The sequence below is a fragment of the Astatotilapia calliptera genome, chromosome 16 (genome assembly GCF_964374335.1).
Source record: "Astatotilapia calliptera chromosome 16, fAstCal68.1, whole genome shotgun sequence".
In the NCBI taxonomy this organism is placed as follows: domain Eukaryota; kingdom Metazoa; phylum Chordata; class Actinopteri; order Cichliformes; family Cichlidae; genus Astatotilapia; species Astatotilapia calliptera.
The window spans coordinates 428952-445567 of record NC_137437.1 but is presented as its reverse complement, the minus strand read 5'-3'; the positions used below and the strand labels follow the sequence as shown (position 1 = coordinate 445567).

The window sequence follows — 16616 nt, the reverse complement described above, 5'->3', positions numbered from 1 at the left end:
TGAGAATACCCTTAACGAGAGTACACAAGACTTTTCATGGACTGCGAGGGAGCAGATGTCTCTCATGAAGCATGTTACGCTAAAGGTTTACTAAAAGAAAAAGCAACACAAGGACAAGCAGTCAACGAGCTATTTGTCGTTTGAGAAATGTTTTTATTTGTTTGGACTTAACATGTGTACTGTAAAGTTGCTAATTGGGTTGTAATGTTCACTCGTGACCAGTTCTCATGGCGTAGTGGCACATGGGCGTACTGGTGATGATGAAGCTGAGGAGAGAAAGCCCAAGTAATAAACGCCCGTTTCAAAGAACCGACCTGTGTCTGTGTTTCCGCGAAGAGAGCTACAGTGCGCCTTATAATCCGGTGCCCCTTAAGTTCTTAAAAATATGGTACATCAAAGACACTGCAGCACGTGTTGGAAAGTCGCCAATTCGGCTCAACGAGTTAAAAACTGTCACGGTCCTGGGTCTCCTGACCCAGCGTTTTTAGTTCTTTGTGATGTTTGTATTATTGTACTTGTGAGTTATTCTATGGTTTCTAGTTTCGATCCCTTGCCCTTCATGTTTCTCTGTGTCCCCTCTGTTCTGTGTAAGTCTGTGTCTGCATGTTTGGGTTCCCCTCTGTGTCTCTCGGTTCTTAGAGTCCTCTGCCTTTTGGTTTATGTCTCTGTGTTTCTTAGTTGCTGTCTCCACTGTCAAGTTCGCGTCTCTGTGTGATCCTTCCTGTTTTACTTTGATGGTCCGTGTCTTATGTGAATGTGTCCTGCTTTGCTTGTCTCGTCAGTCCTGATTTCTCCCAGCTGTGCCCTCCTTCTGTGTCTCATTCCCCTCGTTACTTCCCAGTGTATTTAAACCCTGTGTTTCTCTGAGTCAGTGTCGCATCGTCCCTCATGCTGTCTGGATATCCCTGTGTCTCTCTGTGGGTTTAGTTTGCGAGTTTCCAGTTTAGTTTGCTTTGTATGACTTTCTCCTGCCAGCGAATAAAGCTGAGTTCTTTGTGTTTAAACTTCGTGCCTGAGTGCCTGCCTTTTGGGTCCAACTCCTGCCTGCCGCACAGCGATTCATGACAAAAAACTAACCCAACAAAACCTGCTTCTTAAACACATGCAATTTGCCGTTTCAGATCAGTGTCTTTCTATAAGGCTTATGCATTGTGTTAGCATAAAACAAAACGATAAATTCACACTGAAATATCACTTTATAAATGAGATAAACCTAATTAAATTCATTTCAGATAGCTTATGCAGAATGGAGCCGAAGATTAGTGTGAGTTTCTCTCCTAAGGAGACTTTAAAAAAATTATTGGACAGCAATTTCCACTAACCGTTCTTTGTTAACAATCTAACATCGAATGGATGGCCACCAGCTTAAGTAATGAACACGTGATCACACAGTCAACCACAGTTATGTAAACAGCCCAGGTGCTGATAGGTGGGAGCTGGAGGAAGACCCGCCTCTAACCCTTAATACAGGTTGTGGTAACTGCACACACAAACACAGACAGTGAGAGAGAGAGAGGTGAAGACCATGACAAAAACCTTCAACAAACTTTAATCAAATATGAGAACGTTTTCCTTCCATTGTTTAACAATCGTGTTCAGCAAGGTGGGGTTTGCTTTAAAATCTCTGATATCAGTAATTCAGTGCCAAACCCCACAGGTTTTGTATACTTAGGGATATTTATAACTCCAGAATTTAAAGAAATGTATAAAGCAAATTTTGTGCCTCTGTTCAAGAAGGTAAAGCAGGATTTGGAGAGATGGAATTCCCTACCCGTTTCCTGGCAAGGACGTATAGCTTTGATTAAGATGAATATTTTGCCTCGACTGTTATATCCTGTCCAAATGATTCCAGTTATATTTTCAAATAAAGTGATGAAGGATCTGAATGGCTGGCTAAGCTCTTTTATATGGAGCAAACGCAGACCAAAACTTAAGATGGCTACACTGCAGCTCCCAGGTTCAGTAGGAGGTCTAGATTTACCAAATATTTGAACATATCAATTGAGTACTCACATGAGCTATATTCATGACTGGGTCACAAATAATTCACACTCTATCTGGTTGGGGATTGAAACCTCTCTTTCAAAGTATCCATTAAGGGACTTACTGTTCTTTAAGAACTTTAAAGATATTAGATTGAGCTGTGATAATCCAGTCACACTTTATACACTTAAGGCCTGGCGGTCAGTATGTCGAATTGAGGGAAGGTTGAAGTTAACATCTAACAGGAGCGTGGAAGACTCCAGAATCCACTCTGGCTGCAATCCGGTGGATATGCAGTGTGTACAGGTAAGACCATTTAAACGGACAGCATTTATAGAATGACTATTAAAAGTCAGCGAGTGTCAGTAATGTTAATGTGGTTATGTTAGTAATACACTGAGTGCTAATATAACAGCTTTAAGATGCATTTGTAGATATTATTACGTGTTTTACCGTCTTTATGGTGCTAGCTTAAAGTTATGGTGTAAACGTTAGCTTATATTGGAGTAAAGCTGTTACTGGTTAAACGATGTTAGCACAGAAATATTAGCTTCTGTCATGACTGATGAAGTTACTAGTTAATAAAGTTTTCAGTAAAGTGTTTAATCACAGCCACAGACTGACAGCAAATATCTCGATTAGCTTCAGTGCATCTGTAATAAATATGTGCAAGTTTCAGTGCTTCGTTTAAACTGTATGATACTTATACTGACCCAGGGTCAGTGTAAAATACAATCCTAGCTGTGTGAACAAAGCCTGGCTCCTTTAATCCTGCATGACAAACCTCAGGATGCAGGTTATTATTACTCTTTCCTGCTGGCACACCTGTCACACCTGAGAGTCAGCTAGAAACGTACAGTGACGTGGACATCATGCAAAGACTGCCAGATTCTGTAATACTGCAAATGATCAGTGACTCAGGTTATCACTGAACTTTAAACGGCACCTCTGTGTCTCTGTGTGCTGAACATCTAGGATTAAGTCAGGCTGCATTGACTGTGGGACTTTAATGTGTTAAAAGCAGGTTGAAGACGGCTCAGAAACATTTGAAGATTAAAATTTAGCATTATGGCTGCTGGTGGTTTGTAAAGCCTCGACTCAGCTGTATTTTTGTTACTAATTTATGTTTGTTGTTGTTTAACACAGATTTCAGAAGAGCAAATATGCTTAATAGTTTAACTAGATTTCATTTGTCAGTGTGGGACTGCTGAGTCACCTGAAGAACTCATTTCATTCATTCTCCACATGATGTTCATTTACAGAAATGTTTCACAGGAACTGATTCCTCCCAAAGGGTGAACTAGTGTGTTTCCATAGATTACCTCTGTATGAATGTACTTTTAAATGAAGGCAAGTGTTTGTCCTTTTTTGTTCCTCAGGTACAGTACGTGATATCAAGGGCAGGCGGTCAACACTGGGGGTAGAAAAGAAGCAGACGTACTTCCAAGAGGGAGCTGCAGTGAGGTCAGAGGTCAGAATCTGAAACAGCTCAGGTTTATATTTTAGAGGTTATAAAAAATCAAAATGTATTTATGAAGAAACCTTTAAATAATAGTCATAATTATGATTATTATAAGAAATATCAAACATTTAAGTGGATTTTCTGTTACACATATCGTGTTAGCCCTGCAATAAACTGGCAGCCTGTCTTTGTCCTGTATCAGCTGGGATAGGCTTCATCCTCCCGCAACCCTGAATTGGATAATAATAATAATAATAATAATAATAATAATAATAATGGATACTTTATTGATCCCCATGGGGAAATTACTTGTTTTTCTCTGCATTTGACCCATTCACTCAGTGAAGCAGTGGGCAGCCCACTAAGCAGGCGCCCGGGGAGCAGTGTGTAGGGACGGTACCTTGCTCAGGGGTACCTCAGGGTAGCCGTTAAGTACATTGTACTTTGGATACATTGGATACATTGTATTCCAATTATGTAATCTGATCATTTACAAACTCAAGGTATCTAATCAAAATGCAAGTAATAATTATAAAATGGGAAAGCAGAAATAAGTGTGACATAAATGTAAATGTGTGAGCTGACATAGAGGACAGCTACATGCAGTCTGAAAAACCTTTGTTGTCAAGTTTGCAGGTATATCAGCACGAGACATTCTTACATAGAAGAGACGTTAAAGTCTCTAACTCAGTGAAGCATTATTGGTCCCATCTGTTTGGATAAATATAGTAAGTTGATGTTTGTCCATTTATTGACACATTTTCTTAAGTGCTTATCCAGCTCAGGATCACAGTGGAGCTGCAACTGGATATGTTCACTAAATAAACCTTACAAAAGTTAACAATAAACCTGCATCCATGTACGTTGTTGTCCACAGGATGAGAAAATCAAAGTGGAAGACTGTGGAACATGTTAATAAATGTTTGTGTTTATGCCTGTGTCTTTCACAGGAGGCGCTGGAAGGTTTCCCTAATAGTTCCTGGTGAATCAAAGCAGAACCATAAAGGTTGCTGGACTGCATGATGGCCTTACCCCTGAGCAGTCATCCTGTTACAGGAGGAACCAGTTAGAAGCTGTTTTCAAAGTAGCTGAGCAGATTTCATCTCAAGTAAGCAATTAACTGTTTGTTCGTTTGTTCTGCCACTTAAAGAGCATTTAAGGACGTCTTTTGAGTGTCCAGTTGAATTAATTCTACTGGCTCTCATGGTCATTTGTTATTATAGACATATTTTTCATGTTCATCCAGCTATTTAGTAAATTCTATCTATTTAGTAATATCCGTCAGCTATAAAATGTAATATAAATATAAAAATATCTAAATATCTCCTGTCTTTTATGTTTTAATGATGTAAGTCTGTTATCGTGTTACATTAGCATTCCTCACATATCAATGAGATGCTGTACAGTACAATCCTACTGACACAGCAGAGGGATAACGACGGCTATTCAACATCGTTACACGACACATTCGAGCTGCATGACGCAGACAAAGTGGCTAAATCATCTTTTTGTGGTTTATTGTCTTCAAACCAGCAGACAAAGCCGATTGCAGAAGATGTCAGAGAAGAACTTCAGGCCGTGGAATGAAAAGGTATTTTTTTCTTGTTATCAAAAGACATTTGGAGTGGCAGCTTCTACAACTGGTTGCGCTAAAGTAAAGCTTACAGTCTAAGAAATCACAGTGTTGATATTCAGCACAAAGAGAAAAGCTCACTTGTTTGAATTTATTTATAATCATAGTTTTATAAATTGTGACTGTAAACAGCTTTTACAGCTTTGATATTGTTTGACACTCGATATCAGGTGATGGGTTTAATTTAAAGGTTTCTGTGTCCCAATGAGCCATTTACACTGACCAGTGTCAGTTTAACTGTAACACATTCATTATTTGCTAGAAGATGTGCTAGAAGAGTTAGAAACTCTACTTATGGAGAAACTTTCTAAGTCTAACAGGGGACAGGTACTCCTGCCCAAATAACCTGATATAACCCCACATACAGCCCAGCCATAAAGTGAACCAAGTCATTTAGTTAAAGACAGCATGGGACCAAATGCATGTAACCAGCCTGCATCAACCTGACATTTCTTCCTCCTGAATTAAATGAATGGATGGATGAAAGTTAAATGACTACAAACCTAAAGCCACTAGTTCCCACACTGGAGCTCCCTGACACTGTGTGTTAACTGTATTTAGCTTGTATCAACAGTTGTAACAGGCTAAGCCACCTGAGACACAGCATTGAATGATTGTTCCTGTCTTAATGGTTTCAGCTCAGATGTTCTGCTTTTTCCTTTCAGTAGATCAAAGCAGCTCGTGCTCCTTCTGCTTCCAATTTAGAAGAAGAAGAAGAAGGCGAAGGCTTCAGCAAAGTGGCGTTCATGGTCTCAGTGAACAGTCACGGTCACACACTGCATGTGGTTTTAAAAGCAACATGTCTGTTCACCACAACAATGGAGATGTGTAATATTAGTGCAGCTACGGTTTGTTCTTGAACATCAGTTCTGTTTTCTACTTTGATCCCTTAGACCAAAAAAGTGTTGTTTTCAGATTCTTTCTTTTACATCTATAAACCACCTGTTCATTTTTTTATTACAATTAGTTTCACATAAATGTTAGTGGAATTTTTTAAATAAAGTCTGCAACACAGAAAGAGCTGTGATCAAGCTATTTATTACTGCGCCAACACACATCAAACATCACAGTTCAGTCATGTCAGCGCTGCCACAGAAGTTGTGCTCCTGCTCCTTTATGCATTCCAAGGAAGAGGGAGGAAGTTAAACTGATCCTACCACACTTCACGTGTCTCGCTATGAAACCTAACGGATCAATGGTTGTGCTGTTTTGTGCCCTTGGCCTTATCAGCACCTGTAAAGGGAGTTGTTTTCTCAAACTGCTGATGCTGAAGTAAGTTCATCTAGTTTTAGAAACTTTCACTGAACAGTAACAGTGTCACAACTAAGCATATGCAAAAGCACTTTAAATGAGAATAACAGAAAATTTCTATTACAGAGGCCAGAGCCTGTCCCAGTAGTCATAGGTAGAGCACACCTGGACAGGTCACCAGTCTGTCAGAGGACTAACACAGAGACAGACATCAGAGTAACAAATCTATTTAAAATTAATGTAAGTTTGCTGCAGCTGTATGTATGAACATGTGTTTCTGTGCTCACAGTCCACCTCTCAGGAACCTGCAGTTCACTTTTAGTCTACTTTAAACAGACCTCACAAAAGGCTGATGTGGCTGGATCAGTAGTCTGATTTAAGTACGATACCTTTGGCCAGGGATTCATCTGGTGCATCGCTTCACTGCAGTCTTACGTATTTTCCCCACACCTGAATAAAAAATACTGATATATACAAATAACAGCTTCAGCTGATGCAGCCTGACTCAATCCTAGATGTTCAGCACACAGAGACACAGAGGTGCCATTTAAAGTTTAGTGTTAACCTGAGTCACTGATCATTTGCAGTATTACAGAGTCTGGCAGTCTTTGCATGGTGCCCACGTCACTGTAAGTTTCTAGCTGACTCTCAGGTGTGACAGGTGTGCCAGCAGGAAAGAGTAATAATAACCTGCATCCTGAGGTTTGTCATGCAGGATTAAAGGAGCCAGGCTTTGTTCACACAGCTAGGATTGTATTTTACACTGACCCTGGGTCAGTATAAGTATCATACAGTTTAAACGAAGCACTGAAACTTGCACATAATTATTAGAGATGCACTGAAGCTAATCGAGATATTTGCTGTCAGTCTGTGGCTGTGATCAAACACTTTACTGGAAACTTTATTAACTAGTAACTTCATCAGTCATGACAGAAGCTAATATTTCTGTGCTAACATCGTTTAACCAGTAACAGCTTTCCTCCAATATAAGCTAACGTTTACACCGTAACTTTAAGCTAGCACCATAAAGACGGTAAAACACGTAATAATATCTACAAATGCATCTTAAAGCTGTTATATTAGTACTCGGTGTATTACTAACATAACCACATTAACATTACTGACACTCGCTGACTTTTAATAGTCATTCTATAAATGCTGTCTGTTTAAACGGTCTTACCTGTACACACTGCATATCCACCGGATTGCAGCCAGAGTGGATTCTGGAGTCTTCCACGCTCCTGTTAGTGATCCTCCATCTGGATGGATGAGAACAACCTTCTGAACAATCTAGCAGGAGATGGCCCATATCTATGGGACTGATTTGTGCTAATAACGCCCATTGTATGGACTGATAACAGCCGAAGCGGGTGAATAAAGTCACCCAGTAGCTAGCTGTGCCATTACCCAGCATACATCACTCCCTCCATAAATGCAATAAACGATACAAAAGTATCGTTCTACCTGTTTTTCAGGTAGTTGTTTACATTATATAATTTATTGTGTTCTTACCGCCTGATATTTTTATTAAAGTTTTGCATCGACTTTTACAAAAGACAAATTGAACAATATGCCGTTTTCTTTTTAAAGAACATAAAGCAATATAAGACATACACTCCCACCTCATAATTATAGCAGTACCAGTGGGTGTACAAACAGAAAAAGGAAAAAATCCAATCTAATAATACTAGTAACAAACCCTAGGGTACAAGACAACAGTTCCTGAGTGTACAAGGGAGATGTGGAGAGTATCCAAAACCCCCACCTCCACACAGACACATAAAAACCAAAACACACAAAAAAAAAAAAAAAAAAAAAAAACCCACACATGATAAATGGTCAACTTAGTTATAGGGATAAATCAATTCTGTTAGAAAAAAGAAATATGTATAAAGTACTTAAATAAATACCATCATAGAACGCAGGCACAATAGAATCCATATACTTAAACTTAGGCCTCTTACTTGAACATAAGATAAGAAAAAATAAAATATGATAGAGTCTGAGCTGGCTAATTGGGAGCATTGCGAGACCGCAAAGTCTGAACATGATCAAAAAAGGGTTGCCAGGTCTTAAAAAATTTGGCCGTAGACCCGCGCAGGGTGAATTTAATCATTTCGAGTTTGCTAAAATGCAGAACGTCTCTGATCCAGATTTCCCAGGATGGGGCAGAAGGGGACTTCCAACATAGCAATATTCTGCGTCTTGCCAATAAGGTGAGAAATGCGACCAGATCCGCTTGAGGCGTCGGCAAGGCAACTGAATCAGGAAGAACCCCAAACAAAGCAGTTAAGGGCACAGGTTGGAGGGTTAGCTGGATGATCTTAGATAAAATCAAGAAAATATTAATCCAGTATTGTTTGAGGGATGAACATGACCAAAACATATGCATTAAAGAGGCAGGTGTTTGATGACAACGGTCGCAGTCAGGGCTAAGATTGGGGTATATTTGAGCTAGTCTGGCCTTAGTCCAATGTACACGGTGCAGAATCTTACATTGAATCAGCCCATGTTTGGCACAGAATGAGGAGCCATGGACCCGGTAAAGAATTTTATCCCAAGAGTCATCCTGAATCACACACCCCAGATCCTGCTCCCATGCCAATTTAATAGCCGAGATTGAAGAGTTGCCAAAGGAACATATTCTCCCATACAAACAGGAGATCAGGCCCTGTAATGAGGGCGGAGGCAATAGAAGGTTATCAAAGTCATGATAAGAAGGTCTAGATGGGAACTGAGAGGATTTCTCCTTAACAAAACTCCGGATTTGTAAATAGCGAAAAAAGTGACTTTTTGGAAGGCCAAATTTCAATGAGAGCTGTTCAAAGGAGGCAAATGTATTCTGAATGTACAGATCAGAAAAAGACCTGATACCCAAAGAGGCCCACAAATAAAAAGCACCATCAGCTAACGAAGGCTGAAAAGAGGGATTTTTCAAGATGGGTGATTGAAGGGGAAAAAAGGTCAACTTAAAATAACGACGAAATTGATACCATATTTTCAAGGTAACTTTGACAATAGAGTTATTATAAGAGCCTGTACTCGAAGGCTGCTTTTGGGCATAAATCAGGGCTGGTAAAGAGGCTGAGACACAGGAAGAAGTCTCCAAACTGAGCCAGGCCGGGGCATTATTCGTGTCTTCCCCCTGTAGCCAATACCTGAGAATACGAATATTACATGCCCAATAATAGAACATAAAGTTTGGTAAAGCCATCCCCCCCATCTTTTTCGGTCTTTGAAGATATGTCTTGCGTATTCTGGGTGTTTTTTTGTTCCAGATAAACCCAGACAGAATCTTGTCTAATTTAACAAAAAAGGAAATTGGAATAAATACAGGGACACACTGAAAAAGAAAAGAAAATCTGGGGAGGATATTCATTTTAATTGTATTTATGCGCCCTGCTACAGACAGATGGAGTAGAGACCATCTGTCCAAATCCTGCCTAACTTTCTCCACAAGTGGGTCGAAATTAAGCTTGAAAAGAGCATGAAAATGACTTGTAATTTTAACCCCTAAATATGTGAAGTTGTCTGATACAACTCGAAAAGGTAGTGCTGTGCACTGATATTTCTGTGCAGCAGCATTCAGGGGAAACAGTTCACTCTTGGCAAGATTCAGTTTATAGCCAGAAATAAGGCTAAACTGTTCAAGTATTGAAAGTACCAAAGGGAATGAGGATGCTGGCTCTGAGATATAAAGAAGCAAGTCATCTGCATATAAGGAGACTCTTTGTTCTATACCATTTCTAGAAACCCCGGTGATACCTGGGTTTGATCTTAGCGATATGGCTAAGGGCTCAATTACAATTGCAAATAGCAACGGCGACATAGGACAGCCCTGCCTGGTCCCCCTAAACAGAGGAAAGAAGTCAGACCATGTGCCATTTGTTTTGACAGCGGCAAGCGGGGAGGTATAAAGAAGTTTCAACCAGGAGATGAATATTTTACCAAAGCCGAATTTATCTAAGACATAAAAGAGGTATCCCCACTCTACCCTGTCAAAAGCCTTCTCAGCATCTAGACTGATCCCAAACTCCGGGCTGTTGGAGTCTGAGGGATTGTAAAGAACATTAAACAAACGTCTAAGGTTAGAGAAGGCGTATCTCCCTTTAATAAAGCCTGTTTGGTCCGGGTTGATTACAGATGGTAAGACTGCTTCTACACGCATCGCTAGAAGTTTAGCAAGGATTTTATAATCCACATTTAACAAAGAAATGGGATGGTATGAGCCACATTGTAGTGGATCCTTATCCTTTTTTAAGATCAGGGATATAGATGCCTGCAGTAGAGAGGGTGGGAGGGATCCAACTTCCAGTGAGTGCTTATACATATTTATCATGAGCGGAGCCAGTTTAGGCATAAATTTACGATAGAACTCAACCGGAAACCCGTCCTGTCTGGGGCACTTAGAACACTGCAGTTTGCTGATAGCTTGCATGATCTCTTCTACAGTTACTGGTCCCTCCAGCTGGAGGCTGTGTGTCTGATCGATTGATGGGAGCTTAAGATGATTGAAAAATGAGTCCAAAGCCTCCGTACTAAATGCACACTCAGACGCATAGAGAGATGAATAAAAGTCTCGAAATTGGTCATTAATTATTCTAGGATCCGTAGAGACACCACTTAATGTCTGAATCCGAGGAATGGAGTGTGCAGCTGCTGCACTACGGAGCTGATGAGAGAGCAGTTTACTGGCCTTATCCCCATATTCATACTGGGAGTACTGACATTTCAGCAACATCTCTTCAGCCCGAGCAGAGGACAGGTGATCAAACTCAGTCTGCAAAGACAGCCTATCATTATAGACCTCTGGTGCCGGGCAAACAGCATACAACTCGTCTAATTGCGATATGCGTATTATGAGCTCGGACAATTTTGCTTTCCTTTGGTTTGCCTCAAAACCAGCATAAGATATAACATGTCCCCTGATAAAAGCCTTAAACGTTTCCCACAAAATAGAGGGTGATATTCTGGGTGTAATATTTGTCTCTATGAATAAGTCTATCTTGGAATTCAGAAATGTGGTAAACTTATCGTCTGACAGCAAGCGTGTATTCAAACGCCATGGAGCTGGCGGAGAACATTGGCCCACTGCCAAATCTAAAGTCAACGGAGCATGATCTGAAATGACAATAGCACTATGAGAGCAAGAGCGAATCTGTGAAGTAAGTCGACTGTCCAGTAGGAAATAATCAATACGAGTGTATGTATGATGAACAGGGGAGAAAAAGGTGTATTCTCTACGTGTAGGGTTGAGGAAACGCCAGGCATCAATAACAGAGAATTCTTTAAGGAACGTATTAATAATTTTGGAAGAGTTGGATTGCCTACCAGGCTTATTTGAGGATCGATCCAGCGGCCCGAGCCAGCAATTAAAATCGCCACCAAGAACCAAATAGTGGGAAGACAAATCAGAAATTTTAGTGAAAAGAATACTAAAAAAATTTGGATCGTCCCAATTGGGAGCATAAACATTGGCAAAAATTAATTTAGTGTTCCAAATACTACCACTCACAATAATAAATCTACCATTCTTAACCTTAGAAGAAACAAATGGCACTGATTTGTGTATTAAAATAGCAACACCACGAACTTTGGAATTAAATGTAGAGTGATAGAGTTGACCCACCCACCCCTTGCGAAGTCTAAAATGATCTGAAATTTTTAGGTGTGTTTCTTGTAAGAACACAACCTGGGCGCCCAAAAATTGCAAATGATGAAGGACCTTGCTCCTTTTAATAGGTTGGTTCAAGCCTTTACAATTCCAGCTACAGAACTTAAATGAGTAACCTGCTTGTTGAGTATTAATATTTAATTGCGATACCATGTTAAAACATAGGTTGAGAAAAGCCAAAGCTGACCAATGAAAAAAACGCAAAAAACAAAATCAGTGTACAGAGCAGTACAACATAAAAAACAAAAAACACCCAAACTTCCCCCTAAATGCTGAAGCATCTTCCCTAACAAGATGCGCGCACCCCTCGCTAAACACACCCCTGAGCACTTCCTCCCAACAATTCGAAGTCCCAGTTGAGTTCAAGCTCCATGCATTACAAGGCAAAGACAAATCAAGGATTATATGAGAATATATTAGAACGAGACACATCCTATAAATCAAAAACAAACAAACAAAAAAAAAAAAATTATTTCAAAGAAATTAAGCAAAATGGACATATCAGCCCATGGACTAAGACACTTATGTACCCTGAGAGGCTGGGCCCCCCAGGATCTTATTGGCAAAGTCTGTGGCAGACGCAGGATCAGTAAACTTACGTATAGCTCCATCTGGAAGTGTCACCCTCAGTTCCGCAGGATAGAACAGGCCGAACTTAATCCCAGGACAGGAATGCAGAAGGCGCTTGACACCAGTGAACTGTGAACGTTTTTTAGCCACTGCAGGTGTGAAGTCTGGAAAAATGGAAATCCTTCTGCCCTGGTAAAGTAGAGGAGAATTTGCCCCTGCAAGACGTAGCAGCTGTTCCTTGACATGGAAGTAATGGACTCTAATGAGAAGTGGGCGAGGAGGCGCTCCCTGTCTAGGCTTTGACCCAAGGGACCTGTGAACCCGATCTAACAAAGGTGTTTCATTCAGTTTCAGAAGATCTTGCAGGAGATGGGAAATAAACTCCCTAGGGTTGAAAGACTCCAAACCCTCGGGGATGCCAACAAGGCGAATATTGTTACGCCTTGATCTTCCTTCTAGGTCCTCACATTTAGCTTGGAGATGTCTGACCTCCTCCGTTAGGACCTTTACAGCAGATTGAAGAGAAGTCAGGTCGTCACTGCAGGTTGTAGCTGAAAGCTCCAAATCTTTAATGGTAGTCCCTTGAGCATTAACGGTGGCCTGTAGGGTGGTTATAGCAGCTTTAAACTCAGCCTTCACAGATGATATTTCTGACCGCAGTGTATGGGTAACCGTATCAATCTTGCATTCAAGCTTGTCGCAGATGTCCCGTTTCAGAGCCTCCAATGCTCTCGTAAATGTGACTTCACCGAGCGGTGCGCCCGCACCCTGCTCGTAGCTGCTCTCTGTGATAGCCGCGTCACGTTGGGATTCGCGGCCCAGCTCCGGGCTCTGAGAACCACCCGCGCCGGCTTGACCCCGTTTTCGACGGTGCTCCCTCTTATCTGCCATTGTACCAAAAGAAAAATAAAAAGCAAATGGTGAGGCTTTTAGTGAGAGAACTTGATTGCCCGGACGCAACTGCTACGGTCACCACAGCCAACCAGGAAAGAAGCTCCTACGGCCTTTCCCAGAAGTTGTCAAAAATAGGTTTCCCGACCTCAGAGAGTGAAAAAATAAAAAAATAAATAAACGAGCGGATGCTCGGCGGCAAGAACGGTTATTTAGAGCCTACAGGGCTGATATAGTAAGTGCGGATGCGTCTTAAACCAATATTTTTGTCATTGCTTTGCGGAGCTCCGGGAGACACGTCTTCACACCATAGTCCCCCTCGGCGCCATCATTTATTGTGTTCTGTATATGTCACTACAATGTGATTTGGAAAATGTCTAAATATACCGACAACAGGCACTTCCGCGGCAATCTCTTCAATCGGAGGACCCTTCACGTCAATTCCCGACGCGAGGGGGGTACCTGCGCGTCCATAAGTGCAGCAGAGGGAGCCTGACCATGCGTCACACGTTTGACGAGTTGGGAGTGAGAACGTGTTGCAAAAACAGATCAATTCTTTAAGGTGTGGGAACCATACTTGAACTATGTGGAACCTGATGTTTCTAATATTATGTTACAAGGATTCAAAGTGTGTGTTCAAACTGCAACGTAATACTGGGACCACAGGTATTGTATTCTCTCTTTATTTATTTATTTATTTATTTTTTAGATGAGCTGGGGCCCGTTCTTCGTACCTCGCTTACTACATCCAAGATCAAATGACACATCCAGGACCAAATCATCGCGCTAACCGTGAGATCGCTAATCCGGTTCTCCGAACACACCTGCTGTTGACTATTAGTACAGCTGGATGAAGTAATGTGAGATCACTGGGTGTCGTAAAAGGGGCTACGCATCGATAGTAGAAACATTGATCGGCAACCCTCTGATTGGTCGGCGAAAATGTCGAAGGAGCGCGCTCGGTATTTTTCGGCAGCAGAGCAAGAACCCTTGAGTGAGGGATTTCAGGAGTTTCAGAGTTTAATCAGAACGCAAGGGAACACTGCAAAGGCTGCAAAAGCAAGGAGAGAGGGCTGGCAGAAAGTTGCTGACAAATTAAACTCGTAAGTAATTTAATAATAACAATAATAATGGAGTGGATTGATATAGCGCTTTTCAAGGCACCCAAAGCGCATGACAATGCCACTATTCATTCACTCTCACATTCACACACTGGTGGAGGCAGCTACAGGTGTAGCCACAGCTGCCCTGGGGCAGACTGACAGAAGCCAGGCTGCCATATTGCGCCATCGGCCCCTCTGGCCAACACCAGTAGGCGGTAGGGTAGATTTATCATATCACACTATATTATCCGATATTATATTACATTATATTATATTATGTTATATTACATTATATCCTCTTTCACATTAGAGCCACAACAGGACCCACTAGAACATGGGAACAAGTAAAAGTGAAATATAAGAATATTCTACAGAATAGTAATATTTATCACTTATATTGCTTTTCGTCTCTTGGAAAGAGACCCTGGAATAATCTGTTTGTTTGTTCATAACAGCAACCAAGAAAAGGGCAGAGCAAAAAAAAGACAGGTGGTGGTCCTGCACCCCCTCGTCAACAAGTTGGTTAAGTAAATAATACCCTCACGGGAATATCGATATCTCTCAACGAGCACACTGTCGCGCTGAGCTGAAGGATCCTGTCTGTCCCGCAATATACGCTGAATTCTGAAAACTCCATTCTGTAGAATATTCTTATATTTCACTTTTACTTGTTCCCATGTTCTAGTGGGTCCTGTTGTGGCTCTAATGTGAAAGGGGATATAATATAACATATTATAATATAATATAATGTAATATAATATTGGATAATATGGTGTGATATGATAAATCTACCCTACCGCCTACTGGTGTTGGCCAGAGGGGCCGATGGCGCAATATGGCAGCCTGGCTTCTGTCAGTCTGCCCCAGGGCAGCTGTGGCTACAACCGTAGCTGCCTCCACCAGTGTGTGAATGTGAGAGTGAATGAATAGTGGCATTGTAAAGCGCTTTGGGTGCCTTGAAAAGCGCTATATAAATCCACTCCATTATTATTGTTATTATTGAATTACTTACGAGTTTGATTTGTCAGCAACTTTCTGCCAGCCCTCTCTCCTTGCTTTTGCAGCCTTTGCAGTGTTCCCTTGCGTTTTAATTAAACTCTGAAACTCCTGAAATCCCTCACTCAAGAGTTCTTGCTCTGCTGCCGAAAAATACCGAGCGCGCTCCTTCGACATTTTCGCCGACCAATCAAAGGGTTGCCGATCAATGTTTCTACTATCGATGCATAGCCCCTGTTGGGCCACCCAGTGATTTCACATTACTTCATCCAGCTATACTAATCGTCAACAACAGGGCCCTGTTTCAGGAAGCCGGTTTAGAAAACTCAGAGTGAAAAACGATACTCAGGGTTGAGTAACCCCGAACTGTCCAACTCGGAATATTCGGTTTCAGAAAGGCTGATAACAATTAGTTCAATCAACGCGGAGTTGCTTTAACCCCAAGTTAAGCACGCGCACGAGGATACATAAAGCCCTGATAAGCGGAGCACAGATTAAGCGAGTCACCATGGAGACGGAGGGAAAGAAGGCGTGGTAAATGTAGTTTACAGCGCTTGAGGCCGAAATTCTGATGGCAGCATATGCCGATAACATGCAAATTCCGCGGAAAAAAGTAACACAGCCTCAGCTGCGAAAGAAAGGGAGCATGCATGGCAAAACATAGCCGACAGAGTCAATGCGTGAGTGTTAATTTAAACATTGATCTAGGGATTTCCACCCATTTAACACGTTATTTTATTATATTTTATTTGTTATTTTATACATTTTATTTTGTGACGTGATGTGAGCGCAGGTGCAACCCAACAGGCCCCAAACGTTCCTGGCAGCAAGTAAAAATGAAATATAAAAATATAGTCCAAACAGGTAAGGTGTAATTGTATTATGAGCCATAGTGCTTGGTCTGTTTGTCCGATGTAAATCAATTGCAGTTAGAAGCTACATTAATTTTCTTTCTGTAAGCACTTATTGAAATTATCTGAGCACATTACAAGTACATATTTGCTTACTCTGTATGCTCAAATGTGGCCCGTTATAGCCAACAGAAAAAAAGCG

General features: G+C 41.2%; 2 long non-coding RNA genes across 2 annotated transcripts in view; one reads left to right on the top strand and one right to left on the bottom strand.

Annotated features, from left to right (window-relative positions):
- Window positions 1-16616, bottom strand: part of LOC145421025 (uncharacterized) — a 353506-nt gene that overhangs the window by 322093 nt on the left and 14797 nt on the right. The gene's annotated exons all lie outside the window — the stretch shown is intronic.
- Window positions 3043-5256, top strand: LOC145420958 (uncharacterized). The gene is made up of 3 exons (XR_013902202.1): window positions 3043-3454; window positions 4396-4553; window positions 4979-5256. It is a non-coding gene; the product is annotated as an uncharacterized LOC145420958 (long non-coding RNA).